The sequence below is a fragment of the Rhinolophus sinicus genome, linkage group LG06, assembly GCF_036562045.2.
Source record: "Rhinolophus sinicus isolate RSC01 linkage group LG06, ASM3656204v1, whole genome shotgun sequence".
NCBI classification, from domain to species: Eukaryota; Metazoa; Chordata; class Mammalia; order Chiroptera; family Rhinolophidae; genus Rhinolophus; species Rhinolophus sinicus.
Genome location: NC_133756.1, coordinates 30,374,692 through 30,391,636, shown reverse-complemented (window position 1 = coordinate 30,391,636; position 16,945 = coordinate 30,374,692). Strand labels below are relative to the sequence as shown.

General features: G+C 38.9%; 1 pseudogene; it reads right to left on the bottom strand.

Moving 5' to 3' along the window:
- Positions 1 to 5,961: 5,961 nt before the first annotated feature.
- On the bottom strand, positions 5,962 to 7,408 carry LOC109447050 (putative elongation factor 1-alpha-like 3; annotated as a pseudogene).
- Between the last annotated feature and the right edge of the window lie 9,537 nt (positions 7,409 to 16,945).

The following is a 16,945-nucleotide window of genomic DNA, read 5'->3' as shown; positions in this document are numbered from 1 at the left end:
ACAGCAATGAGCATGATAGAAAGGCTCGCACCCAGGGAATACATATTCTTAAAATAGGAAGACAGATTATAAACAAGTGATTGCAAATGCAATGTGTATTACAAAAGATAATTATGGGACTGTGTAGTAGATTAACTGTGAGATTAGGGAAATTGTCCGAGAGAAAATGACATTTCTACAGAGAACTGAAGGAAGAATAGAAGTCAGCTCCCAGAAACCCCAACAAACATTTTATTGTGTTTCATTGAAGTCATCAGTATGGTCAGAGGAGTAGGTGAATTCACTAATTAAATAGGAATTCACTAAGTAGCTATGCTAACCAGAACCCACTTCTAGAACTGACGATGAAGTTAATCCCACCTAAATTATATGGTTGAGAATGGGAGAGGAATTTTCCACAAAAGTAGATCTTTGGGTACAGCTACAAATAAGAAGTGGAAATGGGTGCTGGGCAGCAAATACCAGCTTCCTGTTATAGGGAGCAAAACGTGATTCTGGGGGCCAGCTAGAAGACTTGTGCAGCATATCAAGTGAGAGATGAGAATGACTTGGATAAGGAGAGGTCAGTGAAGGTTGAAACAATGGACAGGACTCGATAACTAACTGGCTGAGAAAGTTAAAAGTACGGAAATTAGTCAAAGATGACTCCAAGATTAAAGTTTTTTCTTGCCCAGGCTGTGACATAGCCTAGATGTCTTAAGCACCTCCTGGCTGTGGGTCAATGAATAAGAAAAGATTTCCCTAGCTTACCATCAGCTGATGATTCCCCTGTGACTGTCTGGTAAGAGATTCCAGATTCCTGGTCACAAAAGAAGGCACATGATCCAGATGGGGTCAGCTGAAGTTCTTCACTCCCCTAGCCACAGTGATTCATCCAAGGGATGGGCTTGTTATTCCTTCCCAAGGAGTTTTCAAACTGAAGCTGAGAAAAAGAGATTCACTTTTCTAAAAAATAACTAAGCTTGAAAAAATGCAATTTCAAGTTGCTTTGCCTGTGTACTCTTTATGAATTCAGCTCATCTATAGAGGAAAGACTGACGCCAGTGCGCAAAATCTGCATAGACCAAAGATATGGAAAGAGATACAGAGACAGAGACAGAGAGACAGAGACCTTAAATTCTTGCAGCATTTATATTTTTGGATCCTTCTGTCCCTGGAGCCAGTTCTACTTCTACCTTTCTGTAGTTTGGTCATGTGCTGTACAAAAGCAGAGATCCCACGTGCCTGTCACATGATAGGCCCTTCAAAAATAATTGTTGAGATACAGATTTCACTTTGGACCAAAATGGTGTGACAGGGGCCATATTTACCCTCCCGTCTGAAATAATTAAAAAAAAAACCATACAAGTTATATGAAAAAACGGATTTTAGACATTGGACATCAGACAGTACAGAACAGTATGATTTCTGAGAGAAAGAAAATAAATGAAGTAAGTCCCGTCATCACCCCATTTTACTGTCTGGAGAGAGTTTCCAGACTTTGTGTTGCAAAGAAGGGAACCCAGGAGGAGTTGAGCAGATGGAGCTGGGTTCATGGGAGGACGAGGCAGCTAGAATTCTCAGAGCAGCATCCCAGAGAGGAGATTGCTGCACAGAGAGGGTGCTCTGGATCTGCACAGGGCTCCCCTTTATTGTTCAGCTGAGTATTGATCAGAGCATGTAAAGTAGGAACTATCTGAAGTGGAGCTGTAAAAAAGAAAGTATATCTTGGAGCATATCTGTGTTCCAACTTGGGAAATAAATACGTCATTATAGTTTCCAATGAACAAAAGCTCTGATAGTTTAAAAAGTTCTTGAATGAATATAAGTCAATAAATTCTCCCTTTTCCCTTAAGCTAGCTCTAGTTGAGTTTCTGTTGCCTGCATCCAAAGAATCTTAACCAATGGCACCTTACAATTTCACTTCCCAGAGTTTATCTACAGGGATAAACAAAGGATTCCAAAGAGTTTGGTTATAAGAATATCTATCATTGTTAATGTTTATAAATGTCAAAAATCAGAAACAAACTAAATAAAGGTTTTTCTATGCCGATTTTGATAAATTAATCTAATAAGATACTAGGCAGTAACTAACATGACATTTTAGTTTCTTACTTGACATAGAAATATGTTTATGATAGATTGATGAATTTGAAAAGCAGATTACAAAACAGAATGTCTAGCTTTTTATTGTACATATGTATATATGCATATAAAGTGTGGAAGGATATATCTTAAAATTTTAATAATTCTCATCTCTAACTAGTGGAATTTCAGGAAGTTTTTACTCTTTATTCTTTTTTAAGTGTCTGTATTTTCTGATTATCCTACAACAAATTTCCTTCAACTCTTTTTTTGCATGCCTGTCTCCTTAGCTGACCTCTGGGTTTCTGTTTTTGATCTAAAATTTACCTCTGATTTTCAGTTTATTTACGAAGCAGAGGAGATTGACACACCTTTCATCAGTTGAATAATTAAGTCCTTTCCTGTTCAGATTACAGATTTCTCCTATTTCTCCAAATCTTCTTCCAGAACTCTAATGATTACAATTTTGCAATATAACAACGTACTCACTACACACATACTACAGGCACAATAAAAATCATTAAGGACATGGTTATTCTGTCTCTAATATCCTAACGGAGAGATGTTGTATAGTCAAAGGTATATAAGGTTCGATAAAATGGGGCCAGAGAGGTTTTAAATTTTTACCAAAACACACCGAAGCAGCTCAGTTATTAAAGCTTAGACATGTTTGCTAGTGCCTGGATGATCTAATGCTTTGGCAAATATTGAAAGTGACCTATGTCCCCAGGGATAAGCACATTATGCCTAGTGATTCAATGTCCCAGATTTTCCAGAAAAGACCTGATTTCTTTCTTTCCTTTGTTTTTCCATAACAAAGGTCATTCCTTTATTGGATTTTAACTTTTATGTCTCTGGAAGGTTTTCCCTGTAAATTATTAATAACTCTTGCATTTGACTAAAAGATTTTTTGCTAGATTACAAATCCAAATTTTTAATTTAGAAAAATGAACACCAAAGCATAAGGGTTGAAACAATTAATTCTCAGGTAGGGTGAGGTATTATTGATGACTCCAGCAGGATCAAGGAGAGAGATATGAATGTCGTGAATATTAAAAATCTAATTAGGGGCTCATACTTTGGTAACCACACGCAACTACCAACTTGAATTCCCAGACAACTTGCACCGTAATTACTTCTGACGTTGTATTCTAGTCCCAGATATAAAGCTAAGTAGCTCTACAAAAGAGCAATCAGTCAATAATTTTGTTGCTTTCCATATCCTTATCTCTCAAGTAGAATTTTAAAAAATGATCTACCAGCCTTGCTGGGTTATTTTGAGATTTAAATGAAATACTGAATATACAAGCGATTTAGAAAGCTTTGTTTGTTTTTGTCAAGGAGTCCTTTGTTCACTTACTTTGTTATCTTACTATGAAAGTTAAAAAATAAAACAGAAAAGCTGAGCTGCTTTTGGTTGAAGAGGCTGTAAAGGGCAGAAGCCCTTCATACGGATTTGATATGTTACTCTTGCTTCTTCCTGTTTATTAGAGAAAAATTAGAACAAGAAAAAAAAATCACTAACAATTCTGCCACATAGAAAACTGTGGACAGTTTTCAGATGTTTCAGAAAGGTTTTTAACCTTTTCATACATAGATTGGAAGTTACTAAAGAAATGTTTTGACCTAACTATCAGAATCATGTCTGGTTTTAATATCTCTTTATAGATTTGGTGAAGAAAAGGAAAAATAGACCAAATAATATTATAGTAATATTTTTAAACAACTGGTATAGAAAAACCTTTATTTATTTGGGCCTTAGAGTATTTCTTTCAAGTTATAGTTCTTGTCTTGCCCTGGAGATATAAAAAGGTAGGAGAAGGTAGGGGGTAGACCCGAAAGACTATCTTTAAACAAACTTGATCAGACTGGTTGAACAGAATAAAATCTCTTCCTCATTGTTCCACGGGGCTGGGATAAGTGAGATTATGGGCCAAGCGCCAAAGTGAGGCAGGGCAGATATCATCCTCAATTCCAGGAGGCAATGAAATACATGGCCAGAAAGAGGAGACAAAGGCCAGAAGCTTCTGGCTAATGGATCTGATTGAGAAGCCGACTGAAACAAACCTAGAGAGCTCTGGCTAATAGTTAGAAACAGGACTAGAGTTCCCTTAGCTTGTCTTTTATTGTCCAGTATCTGTAAATTCTTGGTTAATCAGATTAGTATAAAGTTATCAAGATAATTAAACTTAGAATGTGGCCATTTTGTAAAGAATGGCTAAACATATGCAGGAGGATCATGAAGGATATAGAACAATAATCAAATGTTTCAAAAGATTTTGAACCTTTGCATGCATAGATTGGAAGTTACTAAACATAAGTTTTGACCTAACAATCAGAATCATATTTTAATATCTCTTTATAGGTTTGGTGAAGAGAGGGGAAAGTAAACCAAATAATGGTAATGTTTTTAAATAGAAGGTATAGAAAATCTTTATTTATTTGGGCCTTAACGCATTTCTTTCAAGTTATAGTCCTTGTCTTGTCCTGGAGATATAAGAAAGTAGGAGAAGACAGGGGGCATTGGGAAATACTCACCCTAATTCTTACTCTTTTAAAAAAAAAAATTTAAAGCATTTATTTCAACTTCACTCATGTATCATATTCCTTGAAAGGAAATGTATACATTATTTACCAATAAATGCTTAATGCTTTAATTTACAATTACTGTATTTGTAGAAACTTGAAAATCATTCCATTAAATTAAAAATGTACAAAATTATTTCTGTTACCCTTATAATTCAAAGTATATTGAAAATAACATTTTAGAGGGTAAGGGGAGGGGGATTCCATAAGAGGGTAAACAGGGTCAAATGTATGGTGATGGAAAGAGTACTGACTTTGGGTGGTGAACACATAATGTGAGATACAGATATAGATGATGTATTACAGAATTGTACACCTGAAATCAATGTAACTTTACTAACAATTGTCACCCCAATAAACTTTAATTAAAAGAAAAAGAAAGAAAGTAACATTTTTAAAGCAGCTAAAACATTTAATAAAAACTTATGTTTAGTAACTTCCAATCTATGCATGCAAAGGTTCAAAATCTTTTGAAACATTTGATTATTGTTCTACAACCTTCATGATCCTCCTGCATATGTTTAGCCATTCTTTACTCTTAGAAGTCCTTCCTGACCCATCCAGACTGGACTAAATGCCCTCCCACGTGCTCTAAGCCCTACTATGCGTATTTCTATTATTTCTACTTACCACTGTGTGTTGAAATTATCCACTTATATCTCTTTGGATGACCCGCAAGCTTTTGTATGGAAACCCTTCATAAACCCCTGACGAAACTGAGTTCCCCTATCACAAGCGTCCAAGATTCCCTAGGGTTTTTCGTTATAACACTGATGGGTATGATTATTTTTGAAACAGGAATGGTAATTACCACTCTCCATTACTAACCATATAACCATTTGGGCTGAAGCTTTCCTTTACATACCGCTATCACTTTCCTCACTGCATTCCCTTTATTTTCGAAAGATCATTTGAGAAAAAGAAAAAAAGAATATTGGGTGTTTCTTGCCCTTTTATTAAAACAATATCTTTGTACAGAGATTTAAAAGTTAAATAATACCATAAGACATATTTTTTTTAAAAAAAGCAGTACACTGTTCTTCCTTTTCAACCCCCAATTTCACTTCTTTTTTTTTCCTGATTAAACTTTGTTTTAGTGGGTCTTAAAATCTTGTGACAGATTTTTTTGGTTGTTTCCATTAAAAAGTAATCATTTTAAAAACTAATAACTTAAAAACTGCCACACACACACACACACACACACACACACACACACACACACGGTGCACAAAACATTCTCCTTTCCTTCTGGAGATTTTACAATGCATCACAGTCATTAACCAGTCTTTCACTATTAATTTAAATGGCCAATTGCGACAAACAGTTCTGAGACCGTTCTTCCACCACTGATTAAGACTGGGGTGGCAGGCATTGGGAATAATATTCATTTAGCCTTCTGAGCTTTCTGGGCAGACTTGGTGACCTTGCCAGCTCCCGCTGCCTTCTTGTCCACTGCTTTGATGACACCCATAGCAACTGTCTGTCTCCTGTCACAAACAACAAAAAGGCCCAGAGGAGGGTAGTCAGAGAAGCTCTCAACACACACGGGCTTGCCAGGAACCATGTCAACGATGGCAGTGTCACCAAATTTCAAAACCTTCGGGCCATTTTCCAGCTTTTTTCCCAGAACAATAACCAATCTCCTTCAGCTCACCAAATTTGCAGGCAATGTGAGCTATGTGACAATTGAGCACAGAAGCATATCAGACACTGATTTGGCCTGGATGGTTCAGGATAATCACCTGAGCAGTGAAGCCAGCTGCCTCCACTGTGGGTCATTTTTGCTGTCACCAGCCACACTGCCACGACAAACATCTTTGACACACACATTCAGGACATAGAAACCCACATTGTCCCCAAGAAAAGCTTCACTCAAAGCTTCATGGTGTATTGCAACAGACTTTACTTCCGTGTAACATTGACTGAAACAAAGGTGACCACCATGTGGGGTTTGTCTCCACTCCTCCCAAAGGGACAGTATAATATCACCAATTTTGTAGACATCCTGGAGGGGCAGATGCAGAGGCTTGTCAGTTGGAAGAGTTGGTGGCAGGATGCCATCTCTAGCTTCAAGCAGTGTGGTTCCACTGGTATTGCCATCTTTACGGGTGACTTTCCATCCCTTTAACCAAGGCATGTTAGCACTTGGCTCCAGCATGTGGTCATCATTCCACTCAGATATTGGCTCAAATACCATTGTGTCAGGGTTGTAGCCAATTTTCTTAATGTAGGTGCTGACTTCCTTAATGATTTTCACATATCTCTTCTGGCTGTAGGGTGGCTCAGTGCAATCCATTTTATTAACACCAACCATTAGTTGTTTCACATGCAGTGAGTAAGCCAGAAAGGGCATGCTCACGGGTCTGCCCATCCTTGGAGATACCTGCTTCCAATTCACCAACACCAGCAGCAACACTGGGACAGCCCAGTCAGCCTGAGATGTGCCCGTAACCATGTTTTTGATAAAGTCTCTGTGTCCTGGGGCATCAGTGATGGTCACATAATACTTGCTGATCTCAAATTTCCACAGGGAGATATCAGTGGTGATCCCATGCTCATGTTCAGCTTTCAGTTTATCCACGACCCAGGCATACTTGAGGGAGCCCTTTCCCATCTCAGCGGCCTCCTTCTCAAAATTTTCAGTGGTTCTTTTGTCAATCCCACCACATTTGTAGATCAAATGACCAATAGTGGTAGACTTGCCAGCATCTACGTATCCAAAGATGACAATGTTGATATGAGTCTCTTCCTTTCCCATTTTGGTTTAGATTTAGTAGTGTTTTTTATGACACCTCTGTTCTGGCCACAAGCCTGTTGCGAAAAAGCCCCCAATTCCCACTTCTGAAAAGCAACATATTTTCCATTATGTTAGCTGAATATTCTTCTGGTGCTTGCCTCCGTTTTCCTAAATAACATCCTTGTATTGCTGCTACTTCAAGATTGCTCAGTTTCGTATCTTTTGGCCTTCCACGAGACTGCCCACTCTGTCCCCATCACACACACTTTCACATACACTGTTTCCTCCTCCATTCCTCCCTATATGATTATATTATCCATAACTATTGGTTAACTTTACATTCCTATGCAGTATACAATTACACTTCCTTTCTTGTACAATATTTTTGTTTTTTCTCGTTCTCTATAGAAGAAAGACCCCTTGTCTGAGGACCTACGGGATAAGAATTAAGCCCTAGTTTTGCCCTCACGTCACTGTGTAGCCTTCCCCTTTCCTGATCTCAGGTTCCATATTTGTAATACAATATGTAATAAAATAAGACGGGGGGGCTTCAACTAGGTGACCCTTAAAATTTATTCTAGCTCATTCATCCAGTCAGTCCAAACATGGTCACTCAAGAATCACCTCCTCGGGGCCAGCCCGGTGGCTCAGGTGGTTGGAGCTCTGTGCTCCTAACTCCGAAGGCTGCCGGTTCAATTCCCACATGGGTCAGTGGGCTCTCAACCACAAGGTTGCCGGTTCGATTCCTCGAGTCCCACAAGGGATGGTGGGCTCCGCCCCTGCAACTAAAATTGAACACAGCACCTTGAGTTGAGCTGCCTCCCGGATGGCTCAGTTGGTTGGAGCACGGGCTCTTAACCACAAGGTTGCCAGTTTGATTCCTCGAGTCCCACAAGGGATGGTGGGCAGCGCCCCCTGCAACTAGCAACGGCAACTGGACCTGGAGCTGAGCTGCGCCCTCCACAACTAAGACTGAAAGGACAACAACTTGAAGCTGAACAGCACCCTCCACAACTAAGATTGGAAGGACAAACTTGACTTGGAAAAAACTTCCTGGAAGTACACACTGTTCCCCAATAAAGTCCTGTTCCCCTTCCCCAATTAAAAAAATATATATATCTTAATAAATAAATAAATAAGAATCACCTCCTCAATGCCAGGCCCCATGCGAGCAAGATGCCATCTCTCCCTCAGAAAGCTCAACTGTAATGAAACCATTGAAGTTTTTTCTGGAATTAATAATTGTCTTTGTTTGCTTAGTTTTCTATATAACTAATTCATCCTTAAACATTCCTCCAGAATTATAAATTTCCTCTCATAATTTTCAGATACATCTGGTTGTTTTTTATTTTTATTCATTTTGTGGCAATACCCTGACAGAGCCGTCTTCTGCCTTGGCCCAACACAAACACATTGTTCTCTAGAAATGTTGTGCAGGTACCTCTCTGGGATCTACTTCATGCTCATCCTGGGATTCCCTTCTCCACCCTGTGTTGGATCCCCTATTTTCTGGATCTTCTATCTTTCTTCCTTGTTTTGCATCCTTGCTTTGTAGAGTACAAACTCCAGTGATTCCTGAGAAAGAGTACATGTTAAGTACAATCTTTAAGAACATGAACTGAAAATATCTTTAGTCTATCCTCACACTCGAATGAAAGTTTGCCTGAATATAAATTCTAGGTTGAAATAATTTTCCTTGAATTTCTAAAGGTGTTGCTCCATTGTCTTCTTGCATGGAACATTGTTGGAAGAGTCAATTATTTCCTAATTCTAGCTCTTTGTTTGTGGTCTGTGTTTTCCTTTGGAAATGTTTAGGAACTTCTTTCTTTCCTACTAAATAAAACTTCCCATGTGGTGTCTTGGTGTGGATCTTTCTAAATCTATTGTGCTAGCATTTACTGGGCTCTTTTACTCTGGAAAGTCATGTTTTTCAGTTTGGGAAAATTTTCTTGAATTACAGTTTTCATAATTGCCTCCCCTCTGTTTTCTCTACTCTTTCTTCCCGAAACTCTTATAATTTAGATTCTGAACTGTTTAATTTTCTTATGTTTTCTATTTTCCATCCATCACTGTTACATTTTTATTTTTTTATTCTACTTTTCGGAGATTTCCTCCAATTTTATCTACCAGTCCCTGAGATTTTAGGGAACTCACAGCATGAATCAGCTTGTTGTTACAGACGATCCCTGATTTACAATGGTTTGACTCATGATTTTTCAACTTTACAGTGGTGTGAAAGCAATAAAAATCTGCACATTTAGTAGAAACTTCGAATTTGGGATTTTTCCTGGGCTAGCAATATGTGGTACAATACTCTTTTTTGTGATGCTGGGCAGTGGCAACGAGAAGGTTTTGTCCAATTGTAGGCTAATGTACATGTTCTGAGCACATAGGTAGGCTAAGTAAGGTAGGCCAGGCTAAGCTTTGACATTTGGTAGGTTAGGTGTATTCATTGCATTCATGACTTATGAAATTTTCAACTTAAGATGAGTTTGTTAGGACAGAACTCTATCATAAGTTGAGAAGCATCTTCACCTTTCTGCTCTGCAAGTTTAGATTTGAACTTTATCTACACTAGCATATTAGTTCTCACTCATCTACTTTCATGCTTCAAATTTTATGTTGCTTTCTCTTCCATTCTTTTCTTTTTTTTTTTTTTAAGATTTTATTGGGGAAGGGGAACAGGACTTTATTTGGGAACAGTGTGTACTTCCAGGACTTTTTTCCAAGTCAAGTTGTTGTCCTTTCAATCTTAGTTGTGGAGGGCGCAGCTCAGCTCCAGGTCCAGTTGCCATTGCTAGTTGCAAGGGGCGCAGCCCACCATCCCTTGCAGGACTCCAGGAGTTGAACTGGCAACCTTGAGGTTGAGAGCCCACTGGCCCATATGGGAAACAAAACCGGCAGCCTTCGGAGTTAGGAGCACAGAGCTCCAACCACCTGAGCCATCGGGCCGGCCCTCTCTTCCATTCTTTTGGTCCTTCTGGTTTCATGCCTTTTTTGGGTCACTTTATCAGGATTTCAGGAGGAATGTGTGGTGAATGCTTGTGTTCAATCCTTCATGTATAATCACTACCATTGATTAGTTCCCACATATAACAGTCTCAAGGTAACATGGATACCTCTGAGTTACAGGGAAAAGATCAAGTACAAAGAATGGAGAAAAGAGAAAGTGCAAATATTAATATCTCAGGATATTATCTTATAATATTTCCAACAGTGCTGAAACCAGCTCATACTGGCTCACAAAAATGGATGGTTTTATTTTCAGGAATTTTGTGACCCAGTTGTTAAACAACCATTATAAATAACCTTACAATTTTTAATATAGCTTACAACCTTGGAATGAAATAAATTATGTTAAAAACAAAAATAATAAATACTCAAAACTCATCACTTCCTCACTATTTTAGTGCAATATTATGTAATGATGTGTGATAATATCACTTTCCAATTCCATGTTCAATGAAATCATATTTGTAGCTTGAAAGTGGTCATAGTGGGAGTATTTATACTACAGAAATCAAGAAAAGCTACAAGTAACAGATTTATATTATTCTTTTCATTGTCTAGACTTAGGAAAGTAATGGAGAAAAATATTAATAATTCAAATTAAACTTAAAAGTGTGTTGTGTCTGTGGCAGTTAGAATGTGAATAGTACAAAAAGTTGAGTATATATTCTTCCACTATTTGAAAACTATTCTCTCAGTCAGCCAAGAAATCACTCAGTCACTGAAAAAAGTGAAGTTCTGACATTCTTCTTTTTTTTGTTTCACTTTCATCTTATTCTTTAAATGAAAAGATCAACCAACATTCAGGTCAGACCCACACACATTTGTCAATTGCAAGCGTAGGTTGGCCATGGATACAAGAATTCTGCAAAAATCAACATCATTCTGTGAGAATCAATTGGCTATCATGATTTTAGAATAAAGTACCTATTGTTATTTATAAATTGTGTGCTACACATCCTTTATATTAGTAAAATTTAATACACACACATATCTTTTTTATTTATTTTTGGGAGAGCTAGTTCTTAAACATTTACCACTGTCTATAACTTTTCCTATGCTATAAAATCCATGAGGGCAGGAACTGTTTTTGTTTGATTCCCCAGGCCTCACACAGTTTCTATTACCTAGTAGGTACTTCATAAACATTTACTGAATGAATGATTGAAAGCACAGGATCTCCTCCGTCTTCATTTTTATATCCAAGAACCAGCACAGTGCCTGACACAGATTAAGTCCTGGAAACAGCTGTTTGCTGACCTGACTTGAACTTGAATCATATTCTCCTAATTCTGAAAAACTATCCCATGATCAACAAACACATCGAGAAAAAGAATGGATTATTTTTTCAGGCACAAGGCTTGTTTTTCATGGTTGCTTTGTCAGTTAAGTCACTTGCTACAGAAAGTCCTGGGTGAAAGCCAGATATCCTGATTCCTAAAACAGTGCCTTATTCATTATATTCCCTATTTCTCGGGGGGACCCGTATTTTCTGACACTAATTTTGGACAACAGAGCTGGTTTCTTGCTTTGTGGCTGCAAGATTTTTACTTAAGATAAATGACAATAAACAGAGTTAGCAGGAATCACATAATGTCTATCATTTAATAAGCCCACACAACCTCATGCAAAACAATGCTTTAAATCAAGTACCTTGGTTTCTGTCACCAATGTTATAAGGTAGGAACCATTCTTACATTACAAATGAAGACACTGAGATTTAGGGAGATTTATGAACTTTCCTAAAGTTCACAGCTGGTAGGTAGCAATACTGGGATTCCAGATAGTTCTGACTTAGACGAATCCCTGTGTATTTTAATTTGACAGTGTTTCTTAAACATCAACTGTTTATACACAATTAATTGTTCATGTACTATTTTCAGGATTTGGCCATATCTGCATGCCAATTATATTATCATTTACTTCATATTTATCTTGGACCTTTTTTGTTACTGTTTGGCCTATTCTGAAACAATAATATCCATGAAATGATGGGTTGATATATTATCTTCTTCTAATACATAGTAAAATGAATACATAATTATTAAAATAAAAAATTTGCCTGCTTACCAACTAAAAGGACCTTAGGTACTATCAGAGATAGGTAAACTTTCCTGAGGCAAACACAGCTTCTCGCAATGCTGCAGATTTAACTTGTACTGGGGTAGGAGCAATAGTGATGGTCATATTTTTAGGTTTGCCTTCCATTTGCACTCTGAAATAAAAGGAAGTAAATCAATCTAAATACTTTGGGAGGGAGTCTGACTAATACTTCCTGAGCAAATTCCCACTGCACAAAACAAAGAGGTTTACAAAACCTTCTTCCAGGGTTACTGAAACCTTCCAAGCAAGTGAATTGGAATTAAACTTGGCAAAGATTACTAAATGCCACTAGCGTTAGACTATTGAAGGTTTCTGCAGAAAGAACGGAATTCAAGAAAAATAAAACCAAATTGTTGGAAAGCACCTACAGAGAGAGTCATGCAGGATTCAAAAATCTAAGAAAAGCTTCCTGGCATTTGTGCTGCCCCAGCTGGAGTTGATAGAATTGTTTCTATTCTTTCTTGTAAGTATGTTGGAGGAGGAAGTAGTTAGATTGTCTTTTTTGGCTTTTGAGTGGGAGGTATAATACAGCATTGTCAGAGATAATGGCAAAAAAAAAGGGGAGAGGATTTTTTCATGAACTGCTGAAAAACTAAATTCATATCTCTGTGGCAGAATCCACATTTGGTTAAGTAGATAATTTGGAATGTTGTCCAATGCATTTCAAAGGGAAAAAATAAAAAGAGCATCAGAAATCATAATGGCCAAGACCACAGGGGTAAGTAGTATAGATCTTTTTTAGAGCTTGTAAAATATAAATGTTTACATCTGGTTCAGTTTTAATATATCTTCTTTATGGTGCCTACAAGTCCCTCCACAATACGGTTTCTACCACTTATTCAGTCCTCTCCTTCCCTTAAACATACATGTTTGGGTCCTATACCCTATAGCAACCTGAGCTCAGCTCAGGGTCACTGGCGTGAGGATTTCACTTACATCTGGACTTTAAGTGGACCAGAATTTACAAATCTTAGTACTGCTTAACCTTTTATTTCTTAAACAGAAAAAACCCTATAGAATTTAGAGCTAGGAGGAGTACTGTTTTTCTTAAGGAAACAATCTTTCACTGCTTCCTACTGAGAACATGATTGAGTGTGTATTTCATCTTACCCTGACTGACAGTGTGGCTAGCAACCTAAACAACAAAGTCAATGATTCTCCAGTTGCTGTAGAATTATAACAAAAGAATGAAATACCATTTTTCCTCCCTTTCTGGGGGGAATGAGGGGATGGAAGAGGGGAAAGTAGCCAGGACTATATGTGTTCTGTTTGGTGAAGTCTAGGCTTCCTTCACCTAATAAAGAGAATGTTGTTTTTGAAATCTAGGTTCTTGGAGACTTGTTGGATTGGCCTAAAGGGGGAGAGCTTCCGGTTTTAAGAGAGGAAGAGCTGGAGCAGAGATGGATTATCCAGAGTAGGCAGATGGACAGGACTAAGCCCTCTAGCTGTGGGGCTCTGCACTCTGCTTCCTTACAGTGGCCTGGAAGTCATAGAAATGTTGATGGGCAGTGGCTTTGTGTGTGTGTGTGGCGGGGGGTGGGGGTGGACTGCACACTAAGTTGCAACCTTTCCTCTGTAGTGAAGGGTCCCAGTTGCCAAATTTCACACAAAGAGGGTAGATACTATCTTCAGCAGAGGCAGCCACCTTTGAATAGACTATCTATTTGGACTATGTGGGTTTCCGCAGCAAATCAATGGATTGAGGACTGTCTCCACACCCCTTCCCTACATCCTTTTTTCTGAATTTCATAAATCTTAGAGTTCTTATGAAGAATGAGATAGGGCTGTATAACAATAGCTATCATTGAATTACCAACCCTGATAGGTGAGAGCCCAAAGGATTTCACTGAATCAAGGAAAATAATGAAATGTGGTATTTCCTACACCTTAGTTTGATTAGTTATCTGTTGCTATGTAACAATATTATCACAAACTGAGTGGCTTAAAACATTATTCATACATTAAAGGCTTAAAATGTTACTCATTTATAAAACAATTTTTTCTGGGTCACGAATGTGGGCATAGCTTAGCTCAATCCTCTGTTCAGGGCTTTTCACAAAGCTGTGTGTGGTCAGTTGTCAGCCAGGGCTGAACTCTCACCTGAGGTTCGCCTGGAGAAGGATCTTCCAAGTTCACATCATTGTTGGCAGCTTTCAGTTTCTTGCAGGTTGTTGGACAGAGGCCCACAGCACCTCCCACTGTTGACTGGATGTTTTCCTCCATTCCTCCCACGTGGGCCTTCCCACATGGTGACTTATTACTTCATCAAAACCATCAAGTGAGCCACAGGATAGATAGCACCTAGCAAGACCACAGTTATAATTTTATGTCATGCATAAGGAGCTGATACAAGAAAAGATTTCTGCCCTCCAGCTGTTTGCCTAAAACAGGTTGTAAATTTGTAAAGGTATTTTCCCTCCCCTCTAGCCCAAGAAGGACAAAAGTTGATTACTGGAGATAACTCTAGACTCTTATTGGCCCAGAGAGGCATCAGAAGACTCTACATAACAAACTTTACTAACTAACCCTTATCTTGCATTAGTTTCCCTCATATGTTTGCCTTTCCACAATTTGTCACCCTTAAAATTCTAAGTCCTGGGACCGGCCCGGTGGCTCAGGCGGTTAGAGCTCCATGCTCCTAACTCCGAAGGCTGCCGGTTCGATTCCCACCTGGGTGAGCAGGCTCTCAACCACAAGGTTGCCAGTTCGATTCCTCGACTCCCGTAAGGGATGGTGGACAGCGCCTCCCGCAACTAAGATTGAACACGGCACCTTGAGCTGAACACGGCTCCTTGAGCTGAGCTGCCGCTGAGCTCCCAGATGGCTCAGTTGGTTGGAGTGTGTCCTCTTAACCACAAGGTTGCCAGTTCGATACCTCGACTCCCGCAAGGGATGGTGGGCTGTGCCCCCTGCAACAGCAACTGAACCTGGAGCTGAGCTGTGCCCACCACAACTAAGACTGAAAGGACAACAACTTGACTTGGAAAAAAGTCCTGGAAGTACACTGTTCCCCAATAAAGTCCTGTTCCCCTTCCCCAATAAAATCTTAAAAAAAAATTCTAAGTCCTTTCCTTTGTCTTGTCACTTCTCTACAAATTTATTGGTGTTTTGTTAAGATGCTATATAAGCCCAAATTCTCACCACCTCTTTGAGTTACTCATCTCTGAGTGTTGTCCTGTATATGCATAATGCATATGTTAATAAACTTCTGCTTGTTTGCCCTTGTTAACCTGTCTTTTGTCAGTCTAATTTATAGAGCCTCAGCCAATTGAGATAGAAAAATTACAGGCAGTCAAAAAAATGGCCATTGTAGAGGGGATTAAGGTGGAGACCATAACAAAGCCAGAGGAAATAACTTTAATAGCTAGCTAATAGAGCTTCAGAGCCCGTCAAAACTAATAGCTCAGGTGTAGGGGGGAAGGGCCAATCAGTTTGTAGTTAACAATTTCAAATTGCAGAGAACATGCGCAGTCTGAAGAGATAAGGTAATAGCCCCTTGTCAATCACAGGTGTCAATCAAATGGTCCCACACCTGGAGAGGAACAGCACATCGCAGGTAAGACCCCCTAGGCTCCTGTGAGCCACATCTTTTTGAGCCTTGCCTTTGCTCGGCTGCTCCAAACCCTTTGGATATACTGTCTCTTCTAATAATGGCCTTCATCCATTGCTTCCTGCTCGGGCCCACTTTTTTTGAAATGTACGTTTTCTTCTAATAAGCTGCTTTTTCACTACTTTACCTTGGTATCTCGTTCAATTCTTTGCTCCAGGTGTCAAGAACCTGGACATCACGCTGAAAAGGACCCACTCTCCTGTAGCATAATAAACCAAAGATAGGTAGAGGGAAAAATAAAGTTTTTCCTCCCCTGCATTGCTCAGCAAATACTTTGGAATGGATGAGTCATTATTCCCACTTTTCAGATGAGGAAAGTGGTATGAGAGAAGTTGAATAACTTGTCAAATGTGACAGTTCGTATGTAATGGAGCCAGGATTTGTACCCAGGTCTGTCTAATCTTAAGCCTATGCCCTTAGCTCCTATTACCGTCTTCATTTAAAAAAAAAAGTGATAATCAGTTGCCACCTTCTTAATAGACAGTATTTCCCCAGAGTATAAATATAGTTTTCCTCAGCTAGCAAAATAATCCATTCAAAATGGTTTCTTGGAACATATTGTGGAATTGTAGAAGCTCATCCTTGCTGTCGTCTCACTGCATTTTGTGCTTTTCTATCTTTCCTCTGGGGACTGTCTCTGACACTTCTTTCTGAGGCATAGTCTGGGTCAAGGAAGTCTTTCTAGGCCCCTCAACTGCTTCTGTTATAAGACTGGCCTTGTCTCCAACGCATATCAACTTCTCAAGGGGTTAGTCTTCCCTGGCCACAAAATGTAATAACTATTTTCATTTTCCTTTCTTCCCACATCAGTTTCTCTGGTCTGCATAAGTGGTTCT